Source organism: Amblyomma maculatum, chromosome 10, assembly GCF_055883805.1.
Source record: "Amblyomma maculatum isolate TAMU_Amacu chromosome 10, ASM5588380v1, whole genome shotgun sequence".
Lineage (NCBI taxonomy): Eukaryota > Metazoa > Arthropoda > Arachnida > Ixodida > Ixodidae > Amblyomma > Amblyomma maculatum.
The window spans coordinates 141,684,140-141,698,948 of NC_139353.1; positions in this window are offsets into that span (position 1 = coordinate 141,684,140).

A 14,809-nucleotide genomic window follows, 5' to 3' on the forward strand; every position below is an offset into this window, starting at 1 on the left:
TGACTATGCTGGATGCCATGCTTCTTTCGGATTCTGCTCTGTCCACTCTCGGGGGGGAGGGGGGGGGGGGGGCTGACCAATCTATTCGTGACACAGAAGCCGCACGCCAACATGCCTGACAGCGAATTTGGCACTAACAAGAACACGACGCCCAGCGTCACTTACACCCCGGCGACCACGTCTGAATATTGAGCTCAATACGGTTTCGAGGGCGCTCTTAAAAGCTTCTGCGCCATTGCTTTGGATCATACGAGGTACTCTGCCGCCTCATCATAGTAAACTATGAGGTGCTACTCCAAGGCACTGTCCGCTCCTCTCGACCGCCGAAGTCTAACGTCATGATCGATGTGATGTCATCATGACGTCGGTACCGGTTGTTAGACATGAATGGGAGAGATGTCATAATGACGTGACAGTCCCTGCAATCCCTGCGATTATCAGCATCACTCTCATCACTAACTATTACTATCATTATAGGTCACTACCGATCACTAAATAGCAGCGGCGATCTCCATGGCAACTGCTCGCTGGCATGACGCTTGACAAGGAGAACTAGGAAGTTTTTCACATGCCCTGCGTGGATGTCAGGATGAATGACAGCTATAGTGTGATCGAACGGAGAACAGTATGAGCCAATAAATGCTCTCATCTTAAAACAATTGGGTGTGGTTTGACCAACTGCCATCACGATTAGAATTGCGGAAGCAACATCTGCAGCGAGCACGGCGGCGGCGGTACCTCTGAGTCACCGCGCTACGGAGGAGTCGGCGGCGGCCCCAGCGCGCCAACTGTGCACCGTGTGACATCACTCCCTCCTGGCGCATGTGCAGCTGACGTGGCGGCGGCGGCACCTCTGAGTCAACCGCGCCGCGAAGGAGTCGACGGCGGCTCCGACGCGGCTCTCCAGCTGTGCTCCGTATGACGTAACTCGCTTCTCGCGTATGCGCAGCTTGACTCATAAGAGGCGCTGTTAAATAACAGCGACTATTGTAGTGTTGCTTCCGCAACAAAATGCGCACATTTTGTCACAATTCTTTGCGCACACCTTACCGAGCCGTAAGGAAAAGGAGAAGAGTAGGAGTGAAAAAAGATAAAGAGGTGCAGTAGTGGAGTGCCTCAGACTACTACGCGATAGAGCAACGTTTTTAGATACTTTGGATAGAGTCTTTCGTCTCCTCACACTTTAGTGGTACAAAGTGCCCCCTAGAATTTGAAGGCGAAAGCTTTTCTAGACTCAGGAAACTAAAGCCCGTGCGTGAGAGCTATGCGCGAGATTTTTTATACTATATAGACGTGTCCTTGTCTAACGTTTCTGCCAGCTTGCATCCCACATTCGAACTCGAACCAAGGAACGCCACGCGAGTGTTGCGAAGGTGTACATTCCAAACACACTTGCCGGGGCAGTGTGACAGGTACCGTGCCTTTTTTGAAAAACTAATTATAATTTTAAGTAGCACTCCAACCAACGCCAATAAGAAGCGAACGATGAGAAGCAAATGATAGAAGAAAAGGAGACTATGGCCATTCTCCTGATCAGAGCCATCTCAGACCCCCTAACCTTTTTCAGAAAGCAATTGGTTGCTTACTTCTTTTTACAGACTTTCTAACCTCTTCCACTAATTTGTGAACTCAAATCATCCCCTTTTTCACTCCCTGTTCATTTCAAATTTCCCGCAACCGGAAGTTAGGCCTACGTCACCACAAGTTGTGTACAACGTGACCCAACTAGGACGTCGCCATTAACTCTCCAGCTCTTTCGACATCTATTTGACGATTTTGGTGAATAAGTAGTCCGAAGTCTCTAATCTCTGTGGCTTCGCGTATGGGTCCGCTAGCCAGAGAGAGATGTATTGATGTCTTGCATCTCGGCGAGGGTCGTAGATTCCCGAATTCTGAGTTTTTAGGAGAACACTGGAGACCACAGTACGTAGCATAGCGATCCACTATGCCCGCCGCTGTTTGCAGGCAGCCCTCTAGTTGACCAATGTTGCCCTCTGTAGCCCAAATGGTGATGTCGTCGGCATACAGCGCATGCTGTATACCTTAAACCTCACCTAATTGTGCACGCGGGGATGAAGCATTGCCAAATTAGAGTAATGGGGACAGCACTGCGCCTTGCGGCGTGCCCCGCGTGCCCATAGTATAAGGACCGTGCTCCTTGTCCTGAATGCAGAAAAAGGATTCACGGTCCGCTAAGAACTGTTTTAAGTAATTAAACGTGTTGTGTCCGCATTGTGTCTCGCTGAGGTGAGCGTGGATGACACTGTGTTTCAAGTTGTCGAAAGCACCCTTCAAATCCGAGGCGAGAACCACCTTGTCATTGTGAGAGTGCTCGACAGGCGTGAGTACCTCGTAGCTGAGTTGAACCAGGATGTCCTGCTGACATCTGAGATCGGAATCCGAAAATCGTGTCTGCGAAAGTATTGCGGGCCCCGATATATTCAGAGAGGCGATCTCAAACCATGGCCTTCATGAGTTTGGTTGCGCAAGAAGTTAGCAATGCAAAGAAGACGACCTGATCACTATTGCAAAAAAAAGAACTACGCACTACATAATGATCGGGAGGATCCCACCACCACCCCACCCAACGTTAAGCAAAGAGGAAGCAACAGCATGGAGAAAGCTACAGACAAAAACATATCCGAACCCAGTTCTAGTCAACCATATATGGCCGGAAAAACGATCAGACCTATATATTTTATGTACGGAAAGGGGATCACTAGATCACATAACATGGGAATGCACAAAATCTTCAGACAGGGCTAAACATATAGCTAAAGACAACTAGGAGACCCCTCTGTAGAGCTCAGACTCAACCTTATGAGAAATTTTTCGGCTAGCCGAAGATGCCGCTGGAGTCCAAGAACTACCGGCCTGCAACTAAGGCGACTGTCCCACCTTCCGGGTCTGACTTTCGAAGAGCGGGATAGTCTCTCTGTTGCACAAATAAAAGTTATATCTCTCTCGCTGTCTCTATGGGGTACATTGCACCATTAAAGTTCGAAGAGGTGAAAACATTTATAGCTCAGTGGTCTGCAGCCCTCCACTGCGGCACCTCTTCCTTGTTTCCCTCCCACCTTACACTTTTCCTTTAGGCGTGGAGGTGTGCGACAGACGTTGTACCTTTTCATTCCTGTAAACTAATTTCAAACGCCACTGATGTCTACTTTACTGCGTATGCTTCTGTATGCTACGTGGTGTGGCGTTAGTGGAAGCCCCAAATGAAAGGCGCAGCACGGACGCCTCGATCGGACCCCCGGTGGGCTCAGGTTTGTATATGCGGGAATCACAACCTCGTAGTATTCTGCTGAATCTCGCGAAGGGCGACACTTTTCGTGGACGCCGATGAGGCGGTCACTCGTGAGCTTATGAAGCCTTTAATCCTAAAGCAGGTGTGTACACCTCTCACTACATGGAACGAAATTGGATATGGCGCGCAGCATCAGACTTAAATACTGGGTACTTCTGTCGACTTTAAAAACTTATTGTATAGTGCGGAGTGCAATATACATTACCAAACACTTCCACAGCATATAACCGAGGTATACTTAGACCAATACTTATGTCAAATACCCCTACAAGTACAGACTGCTGCCAAAAAAAGGCGTTCTTTCTGAAACAAATGTCACGCCATTCGCGTTACCACAAGGTTATATTCTCGTCTGTTTCATTTGGAACCTGCATTTGGCATTATAAGCATAGCAAGCTTTTTTTTTTTAAGTCGATATTTATTGCCTCAGGACATCACTAGGGTATGAGATGAAGCTTTTAATATTTCTTTATGTGAAAACAATACCAATCTGTTCCTTACCAGAAGTCATTTGTTTTCATGGTTGCTCTTTTCTGGTACGCGAACAAATTGATGTCGGCTTTAACCCCATGCCTCCAAATTAACACCACGCATGCAGCATAGGGAACGGAAAAGGATTCATCATCATCATATTCAGCCTGACTATACCCACTGCAGGGCGAAGGCCTCTCCTATATTTTTTCTTTCCACTAGAATGTCGGTAACTCAAGTTACCGACATTCTAGTGGAAATTAAGAAGAAATGGGCATGGGCAGGACATGTAGTGCGAAGAGAGGATAACCAATGGTCGCTTAGGGTAACAAACTGGATTCCAAGGAAAGGAAAGCGTAGCAGGGGGTGGCAGAAAGTTAGGTGGGTGGACGAGATTAAGTTCGCAGGGGTCAAGTGGATGTAGCTAGCACAAAACCGGGTTAAGTGGAAAAGTATTGACTCTACTTAAAAAGGAATCGCACCACATATAATCTTTTTTAAAGATATTCATGACGGGGACCAAAAACAGTCTTCAGCTACCTTATTTCTAGGTGTTAAAATCTAATTCAGATGCCACGGGCCCAAATATGCAATTATAACTAAGCTGTATCAGGCATTCAACTCTCGCAGACAGATTTTATCATTATCTTCCAGCTATTCTAAAGACAAAAATACTGCTCTGCCCATACATTCACACCTGTGTTATTGTTCCCTAGTGTGGCAAATCAGGGTACAACCTAAACTGCATTTCCCTGCCCAAATGAAATAAGCACTCTGTGTCATCGGTGGACGGCATCAGTCCGGTTGCTTTGCGTCCTGCGTTATATCGTATCTATTACATGACACTGGAAGCTCTGCAAATAAAGATCAACACTTCCTGAGTTATTTTAAATTCCAGTCAGGCAAAACAAAATGCACAACACTATTCCAGAATACTAGAAGCGGCAATGAAATAAGAGAATGGTACTTATCGTTTTCGCTGGCACTGGCGTACCGGTACATGTTTGTGTTTCTCCCGTGCAATGTCACTACAGCACCCGTACAATTTATGCTGTGCGTTTAAAATTGCGCCGAAGCGCAAAGCTGGCGTGCTCCCATTTGTCGCACCATCTCTTGAATAGCTTGAGAAGCTCGTATTTTCGCTTCTTGCAGTTTAGGAATGCATAGACCCAAGATGTATACACTGTTTTACCGAAGGCAAACCGACGGGGAGGAATTAATACTCTATATCCACGTTCAGTGCGCCTACTCACAGTTGCCAGTGCGGAGTGGGCTGTGCATTCGGATGGTTTACGCATCATAGAGTGGCCTTGCTCCTCATATTATCACCTAAAATACTTACGTCACTTCATTAGTGCCATTCCTTGTGGTACCGTCATTGGCATTGCAATGCGTGATTGTGGACTAAACAAACATCAAAGAAATAGAAAGCTTTCTTGCAAGGAAGAATTCAATATCAGTCCGAATGCCGCTTATACGCTTTCGCTTCAACGCTTTCCTGTGGAGCTTGATTTAGATCACCTGTGAACATTTTATGTAAACCAGACAGACTTTGTACGAACGATGGACTCTCGGATGTGTACCCATTTCACTTCCACCCTTGCAGTAAACACAGGACGCCGAGCCGGCCGCGGCTTCCACAACTCCCGCGCCAACGATACGGTGAATCCCTTGTCTAAGCGTCAGAAGAGCGAGCTAAAATTTTTTTCTGTTAATAAAGAGCCCGCTGCCAAAACAAAATCTTCCCATAGGGGCATTGACCCATGCTGTGTGGTATTTAGGAGTGATAACTGCCATATAAAGAAGTTTCTGCCCATAGCAAGCTGCCGCCGGTACGGCGCGACTCATTGTTTGCTTGCATGCTGGCTCCGCTATGCCGATTTGAACCCACAACTAAACATATCTTTCTTTCATTACATGATTCAATAGGATTGGTAGTAAAGTAGTTTCACAATATATCAGTTACTGCAGCTTTAAGCAAGTCGAAAGCGTCTTCCGATGTGTCTCCCGATGCAAAACATTATTCGTACCGACGACTCAGCAGTAGCGTCTTCATCCATCGCTACACCAGGCGGCGCCCCATTCGTGAGCTCCTGTCATCCGCTGCTATAAGTGTTAGGAACTTTTCTACCTTAATGGAGGGCTGAGGCCGCACAATAATCGACATTTTGTTCAACGAGACGCCGCGAGAACTATGCCACAACGACGGTAGTGGGCTGTGCTTTTGCCGAACTATAGTACATACTCGAAGGTTAATAAAAGCACTGTTACTGCTTGGTTTATGTAAACTGTGATTTGTTGAAGCGGGCGAGCTTGATTGTACGCTTTTAGCACATGGAAGACGGCGCACCACCGACTGCAATTATCGCTAAGCTTGGTTCGAGATAGCAGCAGTTAGCTCCGTTGCCGTGGTAAACACTGTCCGTTTATAACGACCCTCAGGTCCCTAAATTCGATATGAAGGGAGAGCAATATCGAATAGACACAGTCGATAGAAAATACAAGACATGAAACGGACTACACTTCACGGTAAATGAGTGCGGCGATGAATAGAAAGCATTTGTCGTGGTAGTCCCGCGTCCGGTAGCTATCCGCAGGCATAATTCGCTGTGCGTTTGTGTTTACAGTTAGCGTTGCAATTATGAAATATAACTGAAACTAAGACACCTTTATAGTTTACTGCGACAGTTATCATTAATTAAAGTTCGGCTTGTACAAACAGAGCGCAGTCATTCGCAGTTACTCTGGCCGCTGCTGCTGGTGCCAACAGCATCTGCATGAACAACGGATGGAATGGTTTAGTGGCGCGCTCAAATAAAACACAAAAATGCGCCACGATGCCAGACAGCTTCCGCGAGATGCTGGCAGTAGCGTTGTACGCTGCCGCTACCACTACGCTGACGGTGCTCATACAGCCCAGATGCCATCCAGTGGAATCGGTGTGTTCTTTCCTTGTTTGGCTCATATGGGGCGCCACCTTAAAACAATATGGAGGAGCCCAGGCCTCTAAAAGACCGCGCCCACTACTCTCGCCAACAGAGCGACCATGTGTGTGTCCTAGTTAGAATTCTGTTTTCTCTGCCATCTGCCGCAACGATGCTGGTTCTTTTTTTTTATTCTATTGTCATGTCTACTACGTCCCGTCATGTAAGGCGCGCGCGCTTTTGCTTTTCGAAAGATAAGTGGATTGCCTCTTCCGCTCGCTCGAAGCTAACAGCCGGAAACGAGGTCGTTGTATTTCCTTTCCATGTCTATCTCTCTCATTTTCCTTTAGCAAGTTGCTTTTTTTATGCGTTGTGTAGGCTACTCAATCTTCGTGCGTACGATTGTTTTCGGATTTGTGGCGACGAGGTCCTTTTTACTGCGTACCGGAGTAATGGCATCTGATTCCGGATATGACACGAGCTCGGATTAAAAGGACGCAGGAAGAAATATATTTCACTTTGTGTTATACGCTGCCTTTTTAAGAAGACGTGCAAAAAAACATATCGGGAGAAGGGAGATCCAACACTGAAACACTTCCTGGCTACGCCGCAATGGGATCCTGATTCCTGAATGACTCAAATGTGTATTTGACGTCAAGCAAGTTATTGTTTGCATTTATATAATAAAAAAATAAATAGGTATGTTTCTTCTCTGGTATTCTCGTAAACAAGAGGCCACTTGAGTTGCATTACGGCCTTAAGCCCTGAGCTGAACCAGCCACCAATATCAATTTTTAAATTGCCCGACAACTGATTTCAAACTCGCAATCAAATAGTTCAGAGCATAGAAAGCAGTACTTGTATAAAAATTTAGTCTAAAATAGGCAACGATTCACTCTTAAGTGAGGTGTTTTCAATCGTGCCTATGTGTTAATTTTTACATATGCTTTCATATCTCCGAGTTTCGACTGCTATTTGAGTACCAAATAGTGTTTTCTGTCAATAGAAAATGTTTGCCCTCAATTACCGAAGTAACAAATTACCTGTCATATCCCACCGAGGTTGAAGTGGTGTATTTGCTGTATTCGTACTTGAGAGCTATGTTTTACTGTCAGCTGCTGTTTTTCACAAAGTGGCATGACCTCGTAAACAATTCCTGCACCCCTTGACGTCCCTGAGGCAAAAACTATGAATTATTGCCGTGAACAAGTAAATGGTGAATGAAAGAAATTATCCAAGAATACTGTAGAAATAACTATTTTTTTAGACTTCCTGTACTCTTAAGACTCGCAAACATACCAAGATACGTGCCGCATAATGGTGGCACAAACTGCAGCCAAGTTTTATAAGGGACGCTTTTTGTATACTCTAGACATATATAGAAAATCAGACTCAGATTGCGAAGGAAACCTGTGAGAACTTGTATTCATCGTTGCGCTCAAGAAAAACCGACGTAGAAAACGATACGAGACACTGGAGCGCAAGCTATTAAATGAAATTTTATTGCGGTGAACACACATATGTAGCACTACTCTCATAGCATGAGTCGCTTTGGGATGTTAAACCCCAAAAACCAAAGCAAACAAATAAACATCGATAAAACCGACAGAACAGCAAAGACGCTATCGCATCAAGGGTGAACGTGATACACGTCACAAAAACCATTGAGAAAGCTTGACGCCACATGACTGGCATTAGAGGAGCACAGTCATCGACTTGGCGTCTGTACAACATATACTTTGGTTACAACATTAAAACGCGTTATATACAGTCTTAAAAAAACGATAAACACAATTGCAGAACATTGACACTATACGGAAGCAGACTGAATGACAATTAGAGCACAGAATAAAGAAATGTAACATCGTGATGCGGCACAGCATTGTTAATTTTGAACAGATGATTTAAAGCATCAAGTTCACTCATATTGCAGAAATGTTGAGGGCGAACAACGGCGCCTATATAAACAGGTAAATTAAAGTTAAAATAGTGAAATTAAATTCCTTTTCTTCTGTCAATAGGGCTAACGAAGGGTCGCTTACACATGTCCCTTTCGCGGATTCGCTACAGTGCGCCTCCCACAGTTCCCTGGTTAGCTTGTCTCTAGATTTCAGTCAAACCACTGTCTCATGGAAAAGTGGCGCAATCTTTGCATCTAACGCAGTGCGGCGGCAGATTTATATAGATACATCAATCTGGTTAAAGTTGCGCATGTGTTCTCTGAGCCTTGTGTGCAGGCATCTTCCCATATGCCCCACATATGCACGACCACATGAGAGCGGGATTTTGTAAACTACTCCCTCGCAACACTCGACAAACCTAGCTTTGTGCCTAACGCCACAGGACGAGGCTGCTCCAGGCTTGCGCTCCTCATTTTCTTTCACGCACATTCCTTTTAATTTTTGTGGGGCAGAGAAAACGACCCGCATGGAATGCCTTTCAGCAACATTCCTCAGTCTGTGTGATAGGGCATGAAAGTACAGGAGTACCACTGGCATCGTTTTTTTTCTTCTTTTACCTTGCCTAAGCCGCTTTTGATGGCTTGTTGGTAGTGTGGACGCAGTCCTGTAGGGCCGCGCCCGAGGATAATCACTTGCAGGTGCGCGTCTCTGCATGCCACCGCCAACCGTCTGTTTGCTTCTTGTATTGTGGACGCGGTCCCCCTTCTACAAGCGTGCCGCATGTGGGGAAAGCCGACGGGACCGTCGGCGCCGGATTGGCGGAAAGTCTCCTGAGAGGAGAGGGTTTGACAGCCTCACTGGAAAAATAGATTCGCTGTGCTCTTTGTTTGTTTAATTTGTATTACTTGTGGGGCCCTGGGTTAGAAGCTAAGGCCTACCACAGGACTGTGCCCATCTAGCATATTCCTTATTGGACAGTTCATGTGTGGGGCTGGACTGTGAAATTGACTGCCCCTATTTCTTTGTTTTATGAAGGTGTAAAACGAGACGTGATCCAAGAGAGTTCAGTCCAGTGGGCTCCATGCGTAGACATGTAACGCGGCTGTTCTGCTTAGGCTCTTACCAGTTAGGTCGAAGAGTAAAGTTGCGCGTCTTCTTTTATGTAATTTCTTTAAACTTGCAGTTTTACTCTCTGTGTATATATATATATATATACATATATATATATATATATATATATATATATATATATATATATATATATATATATATATATATATATATATATATATATATATATATATATATTGACACATGCCATTCATAGACGACGAAGATTTGAACGGGCGATTCGGAAAAGAGGACGAAGCAATACGGTGCTGCGCTTCTGTGTTGCCTTGACTGGCTGTTGGTGTTCTTCGGTTCCAGAGTGCCAGAGCGCCTTCTCTGTAACGTTACGTTACAAATCTGGTGGAGGTCCTGGGTACTACGAGCAGAAATGTCTCTCTTGATCGTTCAAAATTGCGCTTGTATAGAACTCCACTTCGTAAAGCGTATGACTGCAAGCCACGACGAAAAACAAGCGGTACTCTACCACCGCGTCCTTCCAGATAATCGATGAGCGGCGCCAGCTCCGGGTCCTTGCGTTGAAGGTCAGCCATATGGGATTGAGTAATGGCCCCAATAAAGGGAAACTCGCCGGCGTTTTCTACTGCGGTGGAGTCCAATGGCGCGCGTGACAAGCAATCCGCATCTTGGTGTTTATGTCCCGACTTATAGACAACAGTAACGTCATACTCTTGAAGACGGAGGCTCCAACGAGCTAAGCGTCCAGACGGGTCTTTAAGGCTTGCCAGCCAGCACAAGGAATGATGGTCGCTGACAATACGGAAGGGTCTTCCGTACAAATATGGTCGAAACTTGCTGATGGCCCAGATTAGTGCAAGGCACTCCTTCTCCGTTGTCGAATAGTTCGCCTCTCATGGTGAGAGTGTTCGGCTCGCGTAGGCGATAACCTGTTCTACTCCGCCTTGCCACTGAATGAGTACCGCGCCGAGGCCAACGTTGCTGGCATCAGTATGTACGTCTGTTGCGGCGTCTTCATCGAAATGGGCGAGTATTGGGGGTTTGTGTAGGCGGCTTCTAAGCTCCTCGAAGGCTTGCTCTTGATCGTCTCCCCACAGGAAGGGTATGTCATCTCTGGTTAGTGCTGTCAGTGGTTCAGCTATCGTAGAAAAATCTTGGACGAAGCGTCCATAATACGAACAAAGACCTAGAAATCGTCGAAGTGCCTTTTTGACGGTAGGACGTGGAAAATTTGACACTGCGGTAGTCTTCTCGGGATCAGGGAGAACGCCCTGTGCACTGACAACATGACCGAGGAAGCGTAGTTCTTTGAAAGCAAAGTGGCATTCCTCAGGCTTGATCATTAGTTGCGCGCCTTTGAGTGCTTGAAGCACGATGCGCAAATTGTCCAAGTGTTGCTCGAAAGTAGGCGAGAAAATAACAACATCATCTAAGTACACCAAGCACGACTGCCACTTGAGACATGATAAAACCGTGTCCATCATACGTTGGAACGTGGCCAGTGCAGAGCAAAGACCAAACGGAAGCACCTTAAACTCGTATAAGCCGTCGGGCGTCACAAATGCAGTCTTCTCTCTGTCTCTCTGATCCACTTCGATTTGCCAGTATCCGCTTTTGAGGTCTAATGAGAAGTACCTGGCATCGCGTAGTCGGTCGAGGGCATCATCAATCCTGGGCAGCGGATAGACGTCCTTTTTGGTCACGTTATTTAAATTTCGGTAATCGACACAGAATCTCAAGGTGCCATCTTTCTTTTTGACAAGGACCACTGGCGACGCCCATGGGCTCGTTGAAGGCTGGATCACGTCGTCAGCAAGCATTTCATCCACTTGCGTTTTAATGGCGTCACGTTCCTTAGGAGAAACCCGGTACGGGCGCTGGCATACCGGTAACGCGCGGTCTCATCGGTGATGATGCGGTGCTTGGCGACAGGAGTACGACCGACCTTCGAGCCTGTGGCGAAACAGTCTTCGAAATCACTCAGAAGAGCCGAGAGAAGATTCCTTTGATCGGGCCTCAAGTCGGGGCTAAATTTAACGGTTTGCAGAGCATGGCAAGGTGCGGCCTCTTCTTTAGGGTTCGTTCCGGCGGTGCATAAATAAGGTAAGGCTTAACATCGTGAAGGACGGCAACAGCCGTGTCCTTGGCGAGATGCCGCATCTCCTTAGCAAAATTTGTCAGGAGGACAGTAGCACAACTGTTCTGGAGTCGTACGAGTCCTCGAGCAACAGCTAATTCCTTCTGGAGTAGTAGCGGAAGGTGCCCATCCGCGATGCCCTCGTAATCATGGAACAAATCATGCTTTACAAGAGCCAGCACACTAGAACGTGCAGGAACCCTCACGTCATCGTCACTATACGCAAAACGTTCAGACCCGGATCTTCGTTTTCAATGCTCGCCACGGCTCGTTTCCCGCTACACTTCCAATGAACGCCTTCTTCACATGGGCATCCATAACTCCCTAACTGAGCTCACGGAAGCCCACCGCTCAGCCCAGTTGGAGCGATTATCATCTACCCTCACCGGCCGGACATCCTTGCTCGCATCCATCTCTCACCTCCCGGTCACTGCTCTACACAACATACACTTCCCCCTGCGATACACCGCGTTCTTAAGGTGCATCCCCTGCCAAAGAATATGCACTCAGAGCACCATGTCGCTCGCCGCAAGGCACGCGCAGAAGCTCTTCGCAAGCACTATGGCTTCCAGCCAGAGACCGTTTACGTAGACGCTGCCTCATACCCCTCCCGCCCAGCGTTCGCCCTCAGCGCTGTTTCAAACTCTTTGCAACTGGTCGCGGCCGGTACAACTTTTGCCTCCACTTCCCTGGAGGCGGAGGAGGCGGCGGTTGCCCTCGCCATAGCTACCACCCGAGCCACAACCATCTTTAGCGATTCTAAATCCGCCGTACGGAACTTCGCCCGCGGTCGGATCTCTACCCCACCCTTCCGGTTCCTCGCCTCCCTCTCCCCATCCGAACACCCTATTCAACTAATATGGGTGCCCGCTCACACGGGTCACCCAGGCAACGAAGCAGCTCTCTCTTTTGCTCGAGGATACGTCAGCCGAGCAGGGACTGCCACTGCCTGGGGAGATGCTCGCGAGCACATGGTATCCTATCACGAAATCTCTCTCCATTACCGTGATCAACGAACCATCTACCCTCCTCCTCATAAATCTATCACTAAGCTACAACAGGTGACGTGGCGCCAGCTTCAGTCCCGTACATTCCCATCCCCTGCTTTCTTATCTTTGATCCATCAAGGACTGTTCTCGCCGCAGTGCACCCTGTGTGGGGCACCTAAAGCTGATTTTGAGCATATTATGATCAAATGCTTGGAATTCCACCCTCCAGCCACTTGGCAACTCTCCGACCTCGAGCGATGGGAGGCTGCGGTGTCCAGCTCTGACCCGGCCGTTCAAAATCGGCTGACAGACTGCGCTTTGAAAGTCGCTGGGATGCACCAGCTTCCGGCCACAACACGCAGCCAAGAGCCGACCCATCATTAGCATTTATTCCCTTAAGGCTCCCAAATATAAAGTTTTTCACCACCACCACCACCACGGCTCGTTTCGTCGAAAAGGAAACACGCGCTTCTTTCAGGCCAATGACAGCACCGTTGGTCTGCAGGAAGTCTAGAGCAAGGATCAAGTCTTTCGAACACTCAGGAAGCACGATAAATTCTCCGACATACACAAAACCACGGATGCCGACCCGCGCTGTGCCCTTGCCTGCAGGTTCCATGAAGTGACTTCCCGCCGTACGAATCTTCGGGCCGGACCAATTTGTCAAAACTTTCTTCAATTCTCGGGCGAGACCACGGCTCATTACAGAATAATCGGCACCAGTGTCGAGTAACGCGGTGACATCCACTCCATCAATCGTTACACACAAATCGGAGGTAGTATGCCGGATGCTGTCGCTACCTGACAGAAGTGAAATCTCGTCGGGTCGGCCTGACGATGACGGAGGATCTTCATATTTCCCGACATCAGCGACCCTGCCTCCGAAGGCCGCTGGTATTAGTTTTCCCGACCAGGGCTGGGATAGCGGCGTCGGGAAGAGTGGGGACTTGTCGAACGGTTGCTCGTCGGGGACGCAGACCGACGCTCTTGGTAACCGGATGTGACGGGGTACTGTCGCGCTGCAAGGTCGCTTGCAATCTCAGTAGGCCGTTCTGCATTCCGAGGATAGAGGCCCTCCGAGGCGAAACCCCGCATGATGACGCGGCGGTACGGGCACGCCCGGTAAAGGTGACTGGCTTCACCGCAATGATAGCACAGGGGCCGACGATCCCGGGGCTGCCATACTTGACTTTTACGGGGTGGCTGGTAGATTGGCGGAGGGGAGTAGCGAGGCTGCATGCGGCTCCATGCGAGGTGCTCCATGCGGGGACCCTGCGGCTCCATTGCTGGAGCTGCGGCGTTGATGCTATGGCCTGGCGGGGGAGCCTTACTCAGGACGGACGCGTAGGTGGGCCTCGCGTCAACGTCTGGTGAGGAACGCGCTGCTGGGGAACAACGTCAGCAACTTGCTGAGCTGCCATACGCACCTCGTCCCGGACGACTTCAGCCAATGAAGGAAAAGATGCTGTGTTGCAAGGCATCCGGAGCGCTTGCAGTTCCTCCCGCACGACAAAGCGGATGAGATTGCTTAGTGAGTCCATGTCACTGCCGACATGTACAGGGGTGCGTCGGACCTAATTATGTTCACGTCACGGTTGTACTGACGGGCTCGGTGTTGCAGCGTTATCTTCATGGTCGCTGCCTCGCTGAGAAACTCCGCCACAGTGCGTGGTGGACTGCGCACCAGTCCCGCGAAAACTTCTTGTTTAACGCCCCGCATCAGGTGACGCAGCTTTTTATCTTCTGGCATTTGTGGCTCTGCACGGTTGAAAAGGCGTGTCATGTCCTCAAAGAACACACGCACGCTCTCGTTCTGGCGCTGAATGCGCGAGTGTAGCGCAGCTTCTGCTCGCTTCCGGCGGTCGGCGCTAGAAAACGTGGCTTTGAAATCACGACAGAAGGCTGCCCAGGATGGGAAGGAAGCCTCATGGTTTTCAAACCATGTCCGTGCATACTCTTCAAGAGCGAAGTACACGTTGTGGAGCTTACGC